This window comes from Salvelinus sp. IW2-2015, unplaced genomic scaffold (assembly GCF_002910315.2).
Source record: "Salvelinus sp. IW2-2015 unplaced genomic scaffold, ASM291031v2 Un_scaffold5275, whole genome shotgun sequence".
NCBI classification, from domain to species: Eukaryota; Metazoa; Chordata; class Actinopteri; order Salmoniformes; family Salmonidae; genus Salvelinus; species Salvelinus sp. IW2-2015.
Genome location: NW_019946540.1, coordinates 14,539 through 31,232, shown reverse-complemented (window position 1 = coordinate 31,232; position 16,694 = coordinate 14,539). Strand labels below are relative to the sequence as shown.

Sequence of the window (16,694 nt, the reverse complement as noted above, 5' to 3'; positions counted from 1 at the left end):
ATAACGTCAGCGGAATAACCCATAAAGTCAGTGGAATACCCCATAATGTAAAAAAAATAAAAAATAACAGACATTGACTATCCCTTTGAGCATGGTGAAGATATTAATGAAACTTTGGATGGTGTATCAATACACCCAGTCACTACAAAGATACAGGCGTCCTTCCTAACTCAGTTGCCGGAGAGGAGGGAMACTGCTTAGGGATTTCACCATGAGGCCAATGGTGACTTTAAAACAGTTAGACTGAGGATGGATCAACAACATTGTAGTTACTCCACAATACTAACATCAATAACAGAGTGAAAAGAAGGAAAGCTCTACAGAGTAAAACTATTCCAAAACATGCATCCTGTTTGCATTAAGGCACTAAAGTAAAACTGCAAAAAATGTGGCAAAAATATTTAACTTAAAATCCTGAATACAAAGCTTTATGTTTGGGGMAAATCCAACACAACACATCACGGAGTACCACTCCTCACATGGAGGTGGCTGCATCATGTTATGGGTATGCTTGTCATCGGCAAGGACTTGGACGTTTTTTGTTTGTTRATAAAAAAGAAATGGAATAGAACTAAGCACCRGCAAAACCCTAGAGGAAAACCTGGTTCAGTCTGCTTTCCAACAAACACTGGTATGCAAATTCTCCTTTCAGAAGGACAATAACCTAAAACACAAGGCCAAATATACACTGGAGTTGCTTACCAAGACATTTAACGTTCCAGAGTGGCCTAGTTACAGTTTTGACTTAAATCATCTTGAAAATCTATGGACTTGAAAATCAAGACTTGAAAATGGCTGTCTAGCAATGATCAACAACCAACTTGACAGAGCTTGAATACTTTTTTTTCAGAATAAATGTGCAAATATTGTACAATCCAGGTGTGTAAAGCTCTTAGAGATTTACCCAGAAAGACTCACAGCTGTAATCACTGCCAAAGGTGCTTCTGCAAAGTATTTACTCAGGGGTGTGAATACTGTGGTGGTTCATTTCTTTACTATCAAATGAGGAGAGACAAACTTATCACACAAGTCAGAGTTATACTTAAACTAAATCTTTAAAATCACATATTATTATGGGAGCAGGTCAATAACATCTACCTTCTCATTGAAACAGTTCTACAGCAACTTTCAACGCACAGTATGAAGTTGAAACCAACAACAGTCTGGAGTTCTTCAGGGRTGTGTGAGTCAGATAACTTATCTAGATAGAATCTGTGCTTACCATGAGAAACAGATGTCCCAATCTTCTCCTCTTCTTCTTCATCTTTAATGTTGACATTCAGCTCCAGTGTTTGACTGCAGTCCTCCAGCTTCACTGATGCCATCTCTGGATCCTGCAGTGTAAACTGGGCTCCACTGTCACAATCAGGACCCAGTGACTGTAGGTTTGNCTTAGGTCTCTCTTTATGTAGTGTTATGGTGTCTCTCTTGTCGTGACGTGTGTTTTGGCCTATATTTTTATTTTATTTTTAATCCCAGCCACTGTTCCCGCAGAATACCTTTTGCCATCTGGTAGGCCATCATTGTAAATACAATTTTTTTTCTTAACTGACTAGCCTAGTTAAATAAAAAATACGATACTTTACTGTACTGAACTCTCTCTCTGTACTGTACTCTACTGTGCTGTAATGACGTCAAAACCTGTGAAACATAGACGTCTATGATTGGTTCAGATTTGGGCCATTCCGGACCAATCAAATTTGGTTTTGTTTGGTGGCGGAGCTCATTAGAATAATACACTACCGTTCAAAAGTTTGGGGTCACTTAGAAAAGTTCTTGTTTTTAAAAGAAAATATAATTTGTGGTCCATTAAAATAACATCAAATTGATCAGAAATACAGTATGGTCATTGGTAATGTTGTGAATGACTACTGTAGCTGGAAACGGCAGATTTTTTATGGAATACATAGGCGTACAGAGGCCCATTATCAGCAACCATCACTCCTGTGTTCCAATGGCACCTTGTGTTACCTAATCCAAGTTTATTATTTTAAAAGGCTAATTGATCATTAGAAAACCTTTTGCAATTATGTTAGCACAGCTGAAAACTGTTGTTCTAATTAAAGAAGCAATAAAACTGTCCTTCTTTGGACTAGTTGAGTATCTGGAGCATCAGCATTTGTGGGTTCGATTACAGGCTTAAAATGGCCAGAAACAAATAACATTTTCTGAAACTCATCAGTCTATTCTTGTTCTGAGAAATTAAGGCTCACAAGTCCTCAACTGGCAGCTTCATTAAATAGTACCAGCAAAACACCAGTCTCAACGTCAACAGTGAAGAGGCGACTCCGGGATGCTGGCCTTCTAGGCAAAGTTGCAAACAAAAATCCATATCTCAGACTGGCCAATAAAAATAAAATATTGAGCAAAAGAACACAGACACTGGACAGAGGAACTCTGCCTAGAAGGCCAGCATCCCGGAGTCGCCTCTTCACTGTCGACATTGAGACTGGTGTTTTGCGGGTACTATTTAATTAAGCTGCTAGTTGAGGACTTTTGTGAGGCATCTGTTTCTCAAACAGACACTCTAATGTACTTGTCCTCTTGCTCAGTTGTGCACCGGGGCCTCCACTCCTCCTTCTTTCTGGTTAGAGACAGTTTGCGCTGTTCTGTGAAAGGAGTAGTACACAGCGTTGTACGAGATCTTCATTTCTTGGCAGTTTCTCGCATGGAATAGCCTTACATTTCTCAGAACAAGAATAGACTGATGAGTTTCAGAGAAAGTGCTTTGTTTCTGGCCATTTTGAGCCTGTAATTAAACCACAAATGCTGACGCTCCAGTACTCAACTCATCTAAAGAAGGCCAGTTTTATTGCTTCTTTAATCAGGACAACAGTTTTAATTCTGATAACATAATTGCAAAGGGGTTTCTAAAGATTAATTAGCCTTTTAAAGTGATAAAGTTTGATTAGCTAACACAACGTGCCCATTGGAACACAGGAGTGATGGTTGCTGATAATGGGCCTCTGTACGCCTATGTGATATTCCATAAAAAATCTGCCGTTTCCAGCTACAATAGTCATTTACAAACATTAACGATGTCTACACTGTATTTTTGATCAATTTGATGTTATTTTAATGGACTAAAACTTGCTTTTCTTTCAAAAACAAGGACATTTCTAAGTGACCCAAACTTTTGAACGGTAGTGTACATGCAATGGATGATATTGCATATTTCTACCTTTGTGTACCTATTCAGGATACATCACATGAAAGAGATTGAATTCATATCCATAATTATGCATTTCTGTGTAGTACACATCAGCGACCGATTATGTATTTCCATTACCGTAAATTTGTTTATCGGGTGTAAATCCATTTAACTTACTGTAGTTCAATAACCAATATATTACTGTATACAGTGCCTTCAGAAAGTATTCACACCCTTGACTTTTCCACATTTTGTTGTGTTGCAGCCTACATTTAAAATGGATTAAATATAGATTTTTTGGGTCAATAACCCATCATGTCAAATGAAATTGTTTTTCTAATGTTTACAAATTAATAAAAAATGAAAATCTGAAATGTCTTGAGTCAATAAGTATTGAACCTTGTTATGCACAACCTAAATAAGTTCTGGAGTAAAAAAGTGCTTAACAAGTCACAATAATGTTGCATGGACTCACTCTGTGTGCAATAACAGTGTTAACAGTTTTTTTTTATGACTACCTCCTCTCTGTACCCAACATAAAATAATCTGTAAGGTCCCTCAGTCGAGCAGTGAATTTCAAACACAGATTCAACCACAAAGACCAGGGAGGTTTTCCAATGCCTCGCAAAGAAAAGCACCTATTGATAGATGGGGAAATAAACAAAGCAGACATTGAATATCCCTTTCAGCATGGTGAAGTAATTAATTAAACTTTGGATTGGTGTAACAATACACCTGTAGTGGAATTTTACTGTCTTTTTCTGATTACAGTCTCTCACACTTATCATACATGTTTTACCTGCTGCATACTTAGAAATGTGCCACGTAGACAGACAGGGTATTTGAGGTTTGCTCTTATAAGAATATTTTGAAGATAAATACACAACGCAGGGGATGAGAGGGACGAGAGGACTAGACTTAATTGTCAATAGGGAATTGTCAACAGAAATAGTTGTTTTCAGTTCAACAGCTATTTAGAATCTGTTGAATGTCAGTCTGAACTCAGAGTACGTGTGCCATGTTTTCATTGGTCTGTACATTGAGTCTGGAGAGGATACTTGTTATTTGGCCATTGGCCCAGTTGTACTGCAAGACTTCTGATTGGTCAACCCCAGGCTAGGGTGGGGTGTTATAAGTGGCATCCTGTTTCTTTGTTCTGTGGAGAAAAGCTGAGGACAGGGGAGACTGAACATCTACCTCCCAGCATAACATCTATGATTTGTCCTTCTCAAATAATATTTTTTCTCCCCTGATTTGCTTTGGAGTTAGTGTTACTGGAAAATAACATCAACTGCTAACACTCTCACAAGGTCAGCTCAGCGGGAGTGGAATTATTGTCTGAATACCCAGACTCTGTGGTTGCCAGGTGTTTTCTTCCTGAGCAGCCGGTCTCTGGGAGAAAACACTTCGCTGAGAAACGATGTACTTGGCTATCTTTGTGTAACAAGTAGTGATAGTATAAATATGCTGAGGGGGAAATACCTCAACAGAGCTTCTGACTAACTTCCACACAAAGTGCTGTTTGTCTGTAATCTCTCCGCTGGCTTGAATAAACATAAATTCTTTAAGCTTGACTTGGGGTCCTTAGTGGATAATTTCCAACAACAACCAAAGATACAGGTGTCCTTCCTAACTCAGTTGCCTGAGAGGAAGGAAACTGCTCAGGGAATTCACCATGAGGCCAATGGTGACTTTAAAACAGAGTTTAATGGCTGTGATAGAAGAAACTGAGGATGGATCAAGAACATTAGAGTTACTTCACAATACTACCTCATTGACAGAGTGAAGAAGGAAGCAAGCCTGTACAGAATAAAAACATTCCACAACATGCATCCTGTTTGCAACAAGGCACTGAACAGAACAAAAATATTCCAAAACATGCATCCTGTTTGCAACAAGGCACTAAAGTAATACTTCAAAAAAAGATGGCAAAGCAATTCACTTTATGTCCTGAATACAAAGTGTTATGTTTTGGGAAAATTCAACACATTACTGAGTCCACTCTCCATATTTTAAACATAGTGGCATCATGCTATGGGTATACTTGTAATGTTTCAGGACTGGGGAGTTTTTCAGGATAAAAAACTAAACGGAGCTAAGCACATGCATAATCCTAGAGGAAAACATGGTTCAGTCTGCTTTCCACCAGACACTGGAAGATGAATTCACTTTTTATTAGGACAATAACCTAAAACACAAGGCAAATCAACACCGGAGTTTTTAGCAAGACAGTGAATGTCCCTGTGGACAAATTACAGTTTTGACTGAAATGTACTTGAAAATCTATGGAACACCTGAAAATTATTGTCTAGCATGATCAACAACCAATTTGACAAAGCTTGAAGAACTTTAAAAAATAATAAATGGGCAAATGTGGCACAATCCAGGTGTGGGAAGCTCTTAGAAACGTACCACAAAGACTCACAGCTGTAATCACTGCCAAAGTGCTTCTACAAAGTATTGGCTCAAGGGTTTGACTGCGTATGCATATTGGATATTTCTGTATTTGAACCATTTTTTTAAAACATGTTATCACTTTGTCATGATGGAGTACTGTGTGTAGATGGGTGAGAAAATATAAACTTAATCCATTAATTCAGGATGTAACATAGCAAAATGTGGAATAAGTCAAGGGGTATGAATATTTTCTGATAGCACTGTATACTGTCTTCAGATTTTCTCTCTCTTCACCTGTCTGTGAGGTTCCAGAGCTTCTCTCCTCGGCTTCTTCGTCGGTCTCCCAAGTCCGCACACTTCCCCCTCCGGCCTACCTCTCTGTCCCTATCCCTGCGTCTGTTCTCCGACCACTGCAGCCGCTTCTTCAGTGACTCGACCTGCTCCCGGCTCCGGGAAACCTCCTTGAGGAAGCTATCCTCCACCAGCCTGGTGATCTCGTACATAGCAGCCTTGAATACCGTCTCCATGACTCGGAGAGCTGAGACTGGAAGGTTACGATGGCTTCAGACATCATGGAAAAAGGTCTATGAGTAGCTAGCTACAGTTAACAGTTGGTAACGTTTAGCTACTTTTGTTCAGGTGAGTCAGTGTTGCGAACCAGTCTAGCAAAAGGTAGGAAGCTATCTAGCTTACGTTAGCAGGCTAGCAAAGCTAGCTACTGTTGGAAGTTGTCTCTCTCCATGACGGTCCTAATAACATTGTTTATCATTTCGAGATTTAAGTTGTAGCATTTACTGTATATGAAGCTATTCGAATAAATATAATGCCAGAGGTATTGAAGAAAACAAGGTTTGGTAGTTAGGTAATTAGCTACAGAGTCAACACAAAAAGCATCCACAAAACAACAGGACTTCCGGAAACAAACCTACGATCGGGTAGTGGGACAATCTATATTGGAACGCTCCTTACTGGAGAGAGAAGACGACATTTATTTGAAGAAACCTTTGTATGTTTTTACGTTCTATGTAAATAAGGTTCAAAATATAATATGTCTATTATTATAAATTCGGATACTGATTATTAGGCTATTTATTGTGGAAATTATTTACAGGAAATCTACACGGAAGTGATTCATCCCCCACCAGACCGTATATTATCTGGAAAAAAACGACCAACCCCCATGCTCAGCAAGTGATTCAGCTTTTTGGTAACGATTTAATCAATAATACCTTATGGTGCAAAATATCCCTTTATTGACTAGTAACACGGCTAGTAGTAGCATGTTAGCTGCTAGCTATTTTTCTTTAGCAAGCTGGATACGACCCCAGACAACTGTTACATTGTGAACCTTGCAATTTGACCGTTTTATTGAACCTTTGTTGCACTATTTTACGCTGGACTGTCTTCGCCACTTGGTTGTTAGCGAGCTGGGAGGAGCTGTCACTTGTTGACAGAGAAACAGATACGCGATGTGTCAGTGATGGACATGGCATATTTCTACCCACTTGTTCTGAATAATAGGGCTATCTGAAGAGATTCACTTTAGGATCACACACACAGTCCTGATTTGCTCCCACAAGCACAGATGCTTGGTGCAGATCACTGTGAATTGATCTGTGAAAAGACACACACACACAAGCAGTATGTCGGAGAACCTCGTCCTCACATTCCAGACCCAGCTCTCGGGAGTCATGGAGACGGTCCTAAAGTCAGCCATATATGAGATCACCAGGTGGTGGAGGACGGCTTCCTGGAGGAGGTGTCCCGGAGCCGTGAGCAGGTCGAGTCGCTGAAGAAGAGGCTACAGCGGTCGAGAACAGAGGAAGGGAGAGGGACAGAGAGGGAGGCCAGAGGGGGAAGTGTGAGGACTGTGGGAGAGTGATGAGGAAGGTGGAAACTCTGGAAACTCACAGACAGGTGAGGAGAGACACATCTAAAGTCAATATGGAGGAATCACTCTGAAGTGTGACTGATGTAATCTGTACCTTTCATACTTTGGTGCTAGGCAGTATTGGTTTAAGAAAGGAGTTAGTGGTATTCTCAATAAGAGGCCTCCTTTCCTTAATCTGCACTGATGCAAAAAAGACTTCACAGCATCACAATGTTGCGTTCACCTTTCCTTTTACGTAAATAAAATGTTCTCTTTTTTACCTGTGGCAAGGTGCAGAGAGGGGTGTGGCCTGAAGCAGGAGAAGGTACCAGGGGAGGAGTGGAGCGCTGTGGGGGAGTGGCGGGGACAGCCTTCCATGTTTTGGAGGCTGAGGCACCAGCCTTAGGAGAACCTCTGAGGTATCTAGGGGACTAAACCCTGTGAAGGGTGGAGGGTGCAGTGTAACAGGACGTTCAGGTAGAAATATATTTCAGAAAACATATTAGAACAGATAGTCTGTCAGGATAATTGGGCAGCCTTTGTCAAACTCTCCTCATATTTGAACTGTTCAGAACTTAAACACTTGATTGAAATTGTCAACGAATCATCAAGCTTTTCACTACTCTAATCAGGTATGCTAGTTCAGGGTATGACAAAGTTGTGAGATGTCTGGGGGTCCTGAGGAGAATTCTGAATGTAGAACCATGTCAGCTCTATTCAGTCACTGTCAGTTTATCCATAATTTAGTCAAATCGACTCATTCATTTGCTCTTCCAGTCCACAGAGGTCACAGGTCAGAAGCTGCAGCTGCTGAAAGAGGAGCCTCTCCACAACACTGAGCTACGGGAGAGATGGGGTGTCGCCTGGACGGTGGTTGTTTACAAAAACATAACATAGACAATTGCCTACCTTTAGGTTTAAGAGAATGATAAGAAGAGTATTATAATATGCTGTGTATTCAAATGTATTCATTATTAACATGTAAAGTAACTTGAAGCTGTAAAAGTACATTACTAATTATACACAGTTCATTACGTATGTAACTGTATCTTTTAACTACATGTCTTCATATTATCTTTAATCTATTAACTGATACTGTAACATACAGTTACTTACTACTGTTTCTACTAGTCTAATGTTAAATATATGCTTCTAATGACTCATGCCCTGTTTTTCAGTGCGATGGTTCAGACGTCTCGGGCCAATAAGAGTTTCAGTGAGCGGAGCTGCAGCAGTGACGGCTGACTGGGATCCGGTCTAGACCAGGGCTGAACCACCAGGCCCAGAGGAAACCAGCGGACCCCGCCAACTCTCTTCCAACCCGTTACAGCATGGAGGTCTGGGGGTGGCTTTGAGAAATCTGGTTACGGCGGTGCTGGTGGTGGAGGAGGCCATCGTCTAGACGTGGAAGGGCTGGATAGGCTTCCTGGTTCTCCGTCTCATCTGGGGGGGCTGAGCTACGGAGCGTGGGTCACTACCAGGTGACTGGGGGGTCTGAAGGGGGAGACCATCACCATCCGTCCCACATGCCTGTTCCCCATCGGAGCCGGAGGGAGCAGGTGGGGTCGCCAACCACATCCCCCACCCAGAGGTGGGTGTCCGGAACTGCCTGTTGATAAACGAGGAGGGGTACCTGCAGGACTCCAGTGTCTTGTACCCGAACACGGTGTCCAGAGTCAGGTAGCAGAGCCGGCCACAGGGGGCTAACCTCCATCACTCTGGAAGCTCAGCCCACAACAACACAGAGAGCCTGTATGGTGCCCCTGACAACTTTGGACACTCTCTAAACCTCAGAGATCGTTCACAAGAGAGGTAACAGAAGGAGGAGTAATGGGAGGAGGGGGGAAGCGTCACGCCTGCAATCAATGCACCATGACATTCTCAGACTCTGGCTCCCTTGAGGCCACAAGCAGACACACAAACGGTAGAGTCTCAGGTCAGGATCGGATCCGTACTCCTGCACCCAGTGTGGTAAGACCTTCACCCAGGCTGCAACCTCAAAGGTCCACCAGCGGTCGACCAGGCAGAGGGACTCTCAACTCTGAGGCCACTGTCCAAGGCTTCACCTCCTTCTCCGACCTGAAGAGGCACAAGTGCAGCCAGATGACAGACAAGCCCTACTGCTGCTCCATCTGTGGGAACAAGTTCAGTCGGCTCTGGAACCTCAAGCTGCARCYGCGCATTCACACYCAGGAGAAACCCCACCGCTGCACTATGTGTGACAAGAGCTTRGCTCGGGCGGACAATTTGAAGGTGCACCAGCGCACCCACACTGGGGAGAGACCGTACTGCTGCGCTGTGTGTGGACTCAGCTTCAAACAACTGAACCATCTGAAGTGGCACCAGCGCAAACACAGGCTGGATCTCCTGGCCTGAGRAGTGGTCTAGAAAACKATTTTTTTMAGAAATTGTTTATTAATAAGGACATTGAAAATATGAACTGTTGGAAATCAAACCATGTGTTGAATAAGAATMAATGTCTTACATTATGGACTGTCTATAAATTGTCTGTCATAATGATKATGCGTAACCTATGAAACATTTGAATGATGGGGCATTCGTGTGCTCGTGGGAAGTCGTAAGTCTGACATGATTGTGTTCAAGTGWATTTGAAGTCAGACCAATTCTTTAACCAATAAGATTTTTGCTAGCTTGTTTGCTAGSRAACYTTGCTCATAATAAAGTTATCTAGTTTGCTTAACATTGACAGTATGMTAAAACTAGCTACATTWTCCAAATTGATAAGTTTGTAATTGTCAAAATTGGATTTATTGTCATGTTTTGGTTGAAAAGGTATAAGTGCTTGTAATTACGACTTAGAGGGTTGTTCAAGTGAAACTTCCCAGTCCAGCCCAGATTTTTTACATACAAATAAAACACATTTTAAAGCAACTAGTTTCAACCCGCAGAACATAAAAACCATGAACARAGTACACCTATATTTAAACTTGTTTTTAGGCTTCTAACTTTCCTAATAAATAGAGTTAAAAACAAATTAGAACAAATAACCAGAATATGTTTTAAATACAATTATTCAAGTCTCAATTCAAATTCCGTGTGCTCAATAATGCTAACCTGTCTAAATGACTATCATCCTGTAGTACTCACATCTGTAGCCAAAAATTATTTGAAAGCCTGTTCATGGCTCACATCAACACCATCATCCCAGACAACCTGTACCCACTCCAATTTGCATACAGCCCCAACAGATCCACAGATGACACAATCTCTAGTGCACTCCACTGCATTTTTCACTTGGACAAAAGGAACAGCAAAAGTACATGAGAATGCTTTTCATTGGCTACAGCTCAGCGTTCAASACCATAGTGCCCTCCAAGCTCATCACTAAGCTAAGGACCCTGGGACTGAACCATGGACTGAAGACCTCCCTCTGCAACTAMATCCTGGACTTCGTGACGGGACGCCCCCAGGTAGTGAGGGTAGGCAACAACACACCCGCCACACTAACCATCAACACYGGGGGCCCTCAGGGATGCGTGCTTAGTCCCTTCCTATACTCTCTGTTCACCAACGATGCCTGGCCATGCACGACTCCAACATTATTTAGTTTGCAGACAACACAATGGTGGTAGGCCTGACCACCGACGACGATGAGACAGCCTTTAGGGAGGAGATCAGAGACCTGGCAGTGTGGTGCCAGGACAACAACCTCCCTCAACATGGGCAAGACAAAGGAGCTGATTGTGGACTTTCGAGCACGCACCCATTCACATTGACTGGGCTGTAGTGGGTCGAGAGCTTCAAGTTCCTCGGTGTCCACATCACTAAGGATCTATTGGCGGCAGGTAGCCTTGTGGTTAGAGCATTGGGCCASTAACTGAAAGGTTGCTGGATCAAATCCTTGAGCTGACAAGGTAAAAATCTGTAGTTTTGCCCCTGAACAAGGCAGTTAAACCCGCTGTTCCCCGGTAGGCTGTCATTGTAAATAAGAATATGTTCTTAACTGACTTGCCTAGTTAAATAAAGGTTAAATAAACAAATCTATCATGGTCCAAACACACCAACACAGTCGTGAATTACTTTTATTATTATGTTTTACTTTTCTATTATTTCTGTATTTTCTTTCTCTGCATTYTTGGGAAGGGRCCYTAAGTAAGCATTTCACTGTTAGTCRACACCTGTTGTTTACGAAGCATGTGACAAATAAAATTTGATTATGAATTCAAAATTGTTCTTGTCTTTTCTTTTGTGCACTTCGCTACGTCATTCTCTCCAACCATTATTATTCCAAACAACAAAAGCTTTACATTTTAGTAATTTAGCAGATGCTCTTATCCAAAGTGACTTACAGTGGCTTGTGAAAGTATTCACCCCTATTGGCATTTTTCCTATATTGTTGCCTTACAAATTGGAATTTGGGGGTTGTATCATTTGATTTACACAACATGCCTACCACTTTGAAGATGCAAAATATGTTTTCTTGTGAAACAAACAAGAAATAAGACGAAAAAAAKCTGAAAACTTGAGCATGCATAAGTATTCACCCCCCGAAGTCAATTCTTTGTAGAGCCATTTTTTGCAGCAATTACAGCTGCAAGTCTCTTGGGGTATGTCTCTATAAGCTTGGCACATCTAGCCACTGGGATTTTTGCCCATTCTTCAAGGTAAAACTGCTCCAGCTCCTTCAAGTTGGATGGGTTCCGCTGGTGTACAGCAATCTTTGTCATACCACAGATTCTCAATTGGATTGAGGTCTGGACTTTGACCAGGCTATTCCAAGACATTTAAATGTTTCCCCTTAAACCACTTGAGTGTTGCTTTAGCAGTATGCTTAGGGTCATTGTCCTGCTGGAAGGTGAACCTCTGTCCCAGTCTCAAATATCTGGAAGACTGAAATAGGTTTTCCCTCAAAAAATTCCCTGTATTTAGCGCCATCCATCATTCCTTCAATTCTGACCAGTTTCACAGTCCCTGCCGTTGAAAGACATCCCCAAATCATGATGATGCCACCACCATGCTTCACTGTGGGGATGGCGTTCTCAGGGTGATGAGAGGTGTTGGATTTGCGCTAGACATAGCGTTTTCKTTGATGGCCAAAAAGCTCCCACATGCCTTTTGGCGAACACCAAATGTGTTTGCTTATTTTTTCCTTTATTAAGCAATGACTTTTTTATGGCCACTCTTCCGTAAAGCCCAGCTCTCTGGAGTGTATGGCTTAAAGTGGTCCTATGGACAGATACTCCAATCTCCGCTGTGGAGCTTTGCATCTCCTTCAAGGTTATCTTTGGTCTCTTTGTTGCCTCTCTGATTAATGCCCTACTAGCCTGATCTGTGAGTTTTGGTGGGCGACCCTCTCTTGGCAGGTTTGTTGTGGTGCCATATTCTTTCCATTTTTTAACAATGGATTCAATGGTGCTCCGTGGGTTTTTCAAAGTTTTGTATATTTTTTATAACCCAACCCTGATCTGTACTTCTCCACAACTTTGTCCCTGACCTTTGGAGAGCTCCTTGGTCTTCATGGTGCCGCTTGCTTGGTGGTTCCCCTTGATTAAGGGTGTTGCAGACTCTGGGGCCATTCGGAACAGGTGTATATATACTGAGATCATGTGACACTTAGATTGCACACAGGTGGACTTTAACTAATTATGTGACTTCTGAAGGTAATTGGTTGCACCAGATCTTATTTAGGAGCTTCATAGCAAAGGGGGTGAATACATATGCACGCACCACTTTTCCGTTCTATTTTTTGTCAATTTTTTTTAACAAATCAATTTTTTCATTTTACTTCACCAGTTTGGTCTATTTTGTGTATGTCCATTACATGAAATCCCAATAAAAATCTATTTAAAATTACAGGTTGTAATGCAAAATAATAGGAAAATTGCCAAGGGGGATGAATACTTTTGCAAGGCACTGTATACGAGCAATTAGGGTTAAGTGTCTTGCTCAAGGTCACATCGACAGACTTTTCACCTAGCTCCGGGATTCAAACCAGCAACCTTTCGGTTACTGGGTCAACACACTTAACTGCTATGCTACCTACCTATAGGCTACCTGCCGCTTTGATACTTGTAATCAATCAATWCATAAAAACTWTCATGACTCAAAGCGAGACCCAGATMCAGACACAGGAGGCAGATGGTTGGAGTCTTCCAATGTTTATTAATCCAAAAGGAGTAGGCAAGAGAATGGTCGTGGACAGGCAAAAGGTCAAAACCAGATCAGAGTCCAGGAGGTACAGCGTGGCAGACAGGCTCGTGGTCAAGGCAGGCAGAAAGGTCAGTCAGGTGGGTACAGAGTCCAAAAACAGGCAAGGTTCAAAACCAGGAGGACTAGAAAAAGGAGAAATAGTTGCAAAAATCAGAAGAACGGGAAAAACGCTGGTTGACTTGGAAAAACATACAAGACGAACTGGCACAGACAGGAAACACAGGGATGAATACAGTGGGGAAAATAAGCGACACCTGGAGGGGGTGGAGACAATCACAGAGACAGGTGAAACAGATCAGGGCGTGACAAAAACATAAAAGAACAAGTCTTTCCCAATCACTGTGAGAATAGATGGGGATCCCTGCTTCATTAAAACTAACACGGCTGGGTTTTGAATTCACAGCTAATGGAGAGAGAACTATTCCTTCATATCATCTATGACACCCTATTCCCTATATAGTGCTTTGTAATGCACTACTTTGCCAGGGCSTGCCATGGTTTCTCGACCAAAGTAGTGCACTATATAGAGAATAGGGTACCATTTAAGACTCACACCCTGCTCTCTCTATCTGTCTTTGTGTATGGTCTTCAGGTGTTTCTTCAGATAGCCAGGTGTAGGGTTTCTCCCCAATGTGGACCAGTTTGTGCCTCTTCAGATTATTGTAATCCAGAAAGCCCTTCCTGRAGTYCGAGCACCAGTGTCTCTTCTCCCCGTGGTGCCACCTCAGGTGGACCTTCAGCTCCAGGCGCTTCGAGGATGCGTCGGATAATGAAGCGTTTGGCACAGATCAGGCAGACGAACAGTCGCACGCCGCTGTGTTTGGTCACYCCAAAAGCGGTAGACGGTGGCCCTGTTGAAAGTAGTGGCTCTGCTGGTTGCCGTGGATGCAGTTTCACGCCTTGAAGTTGGGGAAGTCCTTGCCGCAGGCAGAGCATGAGGGAGGAGTGGCTCTCTAAAGCGTCAGTGCTGCTCAGGACACGACCGCAGTCTGCGCACTGGTTCTTAGCGAGATGTTTCTGCTGAAACTGGGGAGACTTGGAGATGGAACGGCAACTACATCAGTTGTGATTGGCGTGTTAACTGCCATGCCTGCTGGAATGTCAGCGGGCACTGGAGGACATGAAGCCGGAGCGAGGCTGCGGTGATAATGAAGGGGGTAGGTCGAGGGCTGGAGGGAGACCATTTAAAATGTAAAGCCGCCACGGCCACCGAACGAGGTCTCAAATCAAATAAAATATTATTTGTCACATACACATAGTTAGCAGATGTTAATACGAGTGTAGCGAAATGCTTGTGCTTCTAGTTCGACCATGCAGTAATATCTAACAAGTAATCTAACCTAACAATTTCACAACAACTACCTTTACACACAAATGTAAAGGAATTAAATAGAATATGTACATAAAAAAATATATGAATGAGCGATAGCCGAACGGCATAGGAAAGATGCAGTAGATGGTATAGAGTACAGTATTTACATATGAGATGAGTAATGTAGGGTATGTAAACATTATATAAAGTGGCTGGTGATACATTTAGTACATCAATTTTTCATTATTAAAGTGGCTAGAGATGAGTCAGTATGTTGACAGCAGCCACTCAATGTTAGTGATGGCTGTTTAACATTCTGACAAAGCAAAAACAGGTTTAAGAAATGTTAGCAAATTTCTTAAATACAAACCTGAAATATCAAATTTACATAAGTAAAATGTGCTGTTTTCAGTCTCTCGGTCCCAGCTTTGATGCCCTGTTACTGACCTTGCCTTCTGGATGATAGCGGTGGAACAGGCAGTGGCTCGCGGTGTTGTTGTCCTTGATGATCTTTTTGCCTTCCTGTGACATCGGGTGGTGTAGGTCCTGGAGGGCAGGTAGTTTGCCCCGGTGATGCGTGTGCAGACTCACTACCCTCTGGAGAGCCTACGGTTGTGGGCGGAGCAGTTGCCGTACCAGGCGGCTGATGCAGCCGACAGGATGCTGTCGATTGTGCATCTGTAAAAGTTTGTGAGTGGTTTTGGTGACAAGTCGAATTTCTTCAGCCTCCTTGAGGTTGAAGAGGCGCTGCTGCAGCAGCTCTGCTTTGCCAAGCGCAAGAAGTATGTGTGCCCTGACTTTCTACAGAGGTCATATCGCAGTAAATGCTGTACAGCCACTGCATACGTCTGATTAACCATGCAAAGCCTTTAAGGAACTTGATTTGGCTCCACAGATATCCAGATCATATTTTCAGATCAAGCATAAATATGCTCTTCCTCCCGGTTGACAACTTCAAAGTGTCGCAAGAACCTTGGCGTGACCCGTACAACACCCTGTGTAGTTCTCTGCAAACATCAAAGCAGTGACCCGCTCCTGCAGGTTCATGCTTACAACATCCGTAGAGTACGACCCTACCTCACACAGGAAGCGGCGCAGGTCCTAATCAGGCACTTGTCATCTCCCATCTGGACTACTGCAACTCGCTGTTGGCTGGGCTTCCCGCTTGTGTCATCAAACCCCTGCAACTTATCCAGAACACAGCAGCTCACCTGGTTTTCAACCTTCTCCAAATCTCACTCACCTGCTCCTCTGCACACTCCAATGGCTTCCAGTCGAAGCTTGCATCCACTACAATACCATGGTGCTTACCTACAGAACAGCAAGAGGAACTGCCTCTCCCTACCTTCAGGGCTATGCTCAAACCCTTACACCCCAACCCGAAGCACTCCGTTCTGCCACCTCAGGTCTCTTGGCCCTCCCACTCTACGCTCAGCCCAGTCAATGCTCGACTCTTTCCTGGCACCCCAATGGTAATACCATCTTCCCCCTGAAGCTAGGACAATAGAGTCCCTGCCCATCTTCCAAAAACATCTGAAACACTCCCTCTTCAAACAGTATCTTAAATAATCCTCCTCCTCACCTCGACCCCCCCCCCCCCCCACCCTGTGCATTCTAATTGTTGTGTGGTGTTGTATGTGTTGTGTTTGTGTGTGTGTGTGTGTGTGTGTGTGTGTGTGTGTGTGTGTGTGTGTGTGTGTGTGTGTGTGTGTGTGTGTGTGTGTGAGAGAGAGAGAGAGGAGGGTGATTGAGTACTGTGGGATTATTTAATCAGTTTGCAAATCTCCTCTCTG

The 16,694-nt window shown here is 42.9% G+C and overlaps 2 long non-coding RNA genes across 4 annotated transcripts in view; both read left to right on the top strand.

Moving 5' to 3' along the window:
* Positions 1-4,769: 4,769 nt before the first annotated feature.
* Positions 4,770-16,694, top strand: part of LOC139026620 (uncharacterized) — an 18,232-nt gene continuing 6,307 nt past the window's right edge. Inside the window, exon 1 of one of the 3 annotated variants that reach the window (XR_011478471.1) lies at positions 4,770-7,465. This is a non-coding gene — a long non-coding RNA (uncharacterized lncRNA). The remainder of the gene's footprint in view (positions 7,466-16,694) is intronic. The other 2 variants (XR_011478470.1, XR_011478469.1) reach the window with 2 other exon arrangements.
* LOC139026621 (uncharacterized) lies at positions 7,765-8,640 on the top strand. Its single transcript, XR_011478472.1, has 3 exons — positions 7,765-7,837; positions 8,196-8,291; positions 8,597-8,640. It is a non-coding gene; the product is annotated as an uncharacterized lncRNA (long non-coding RNA).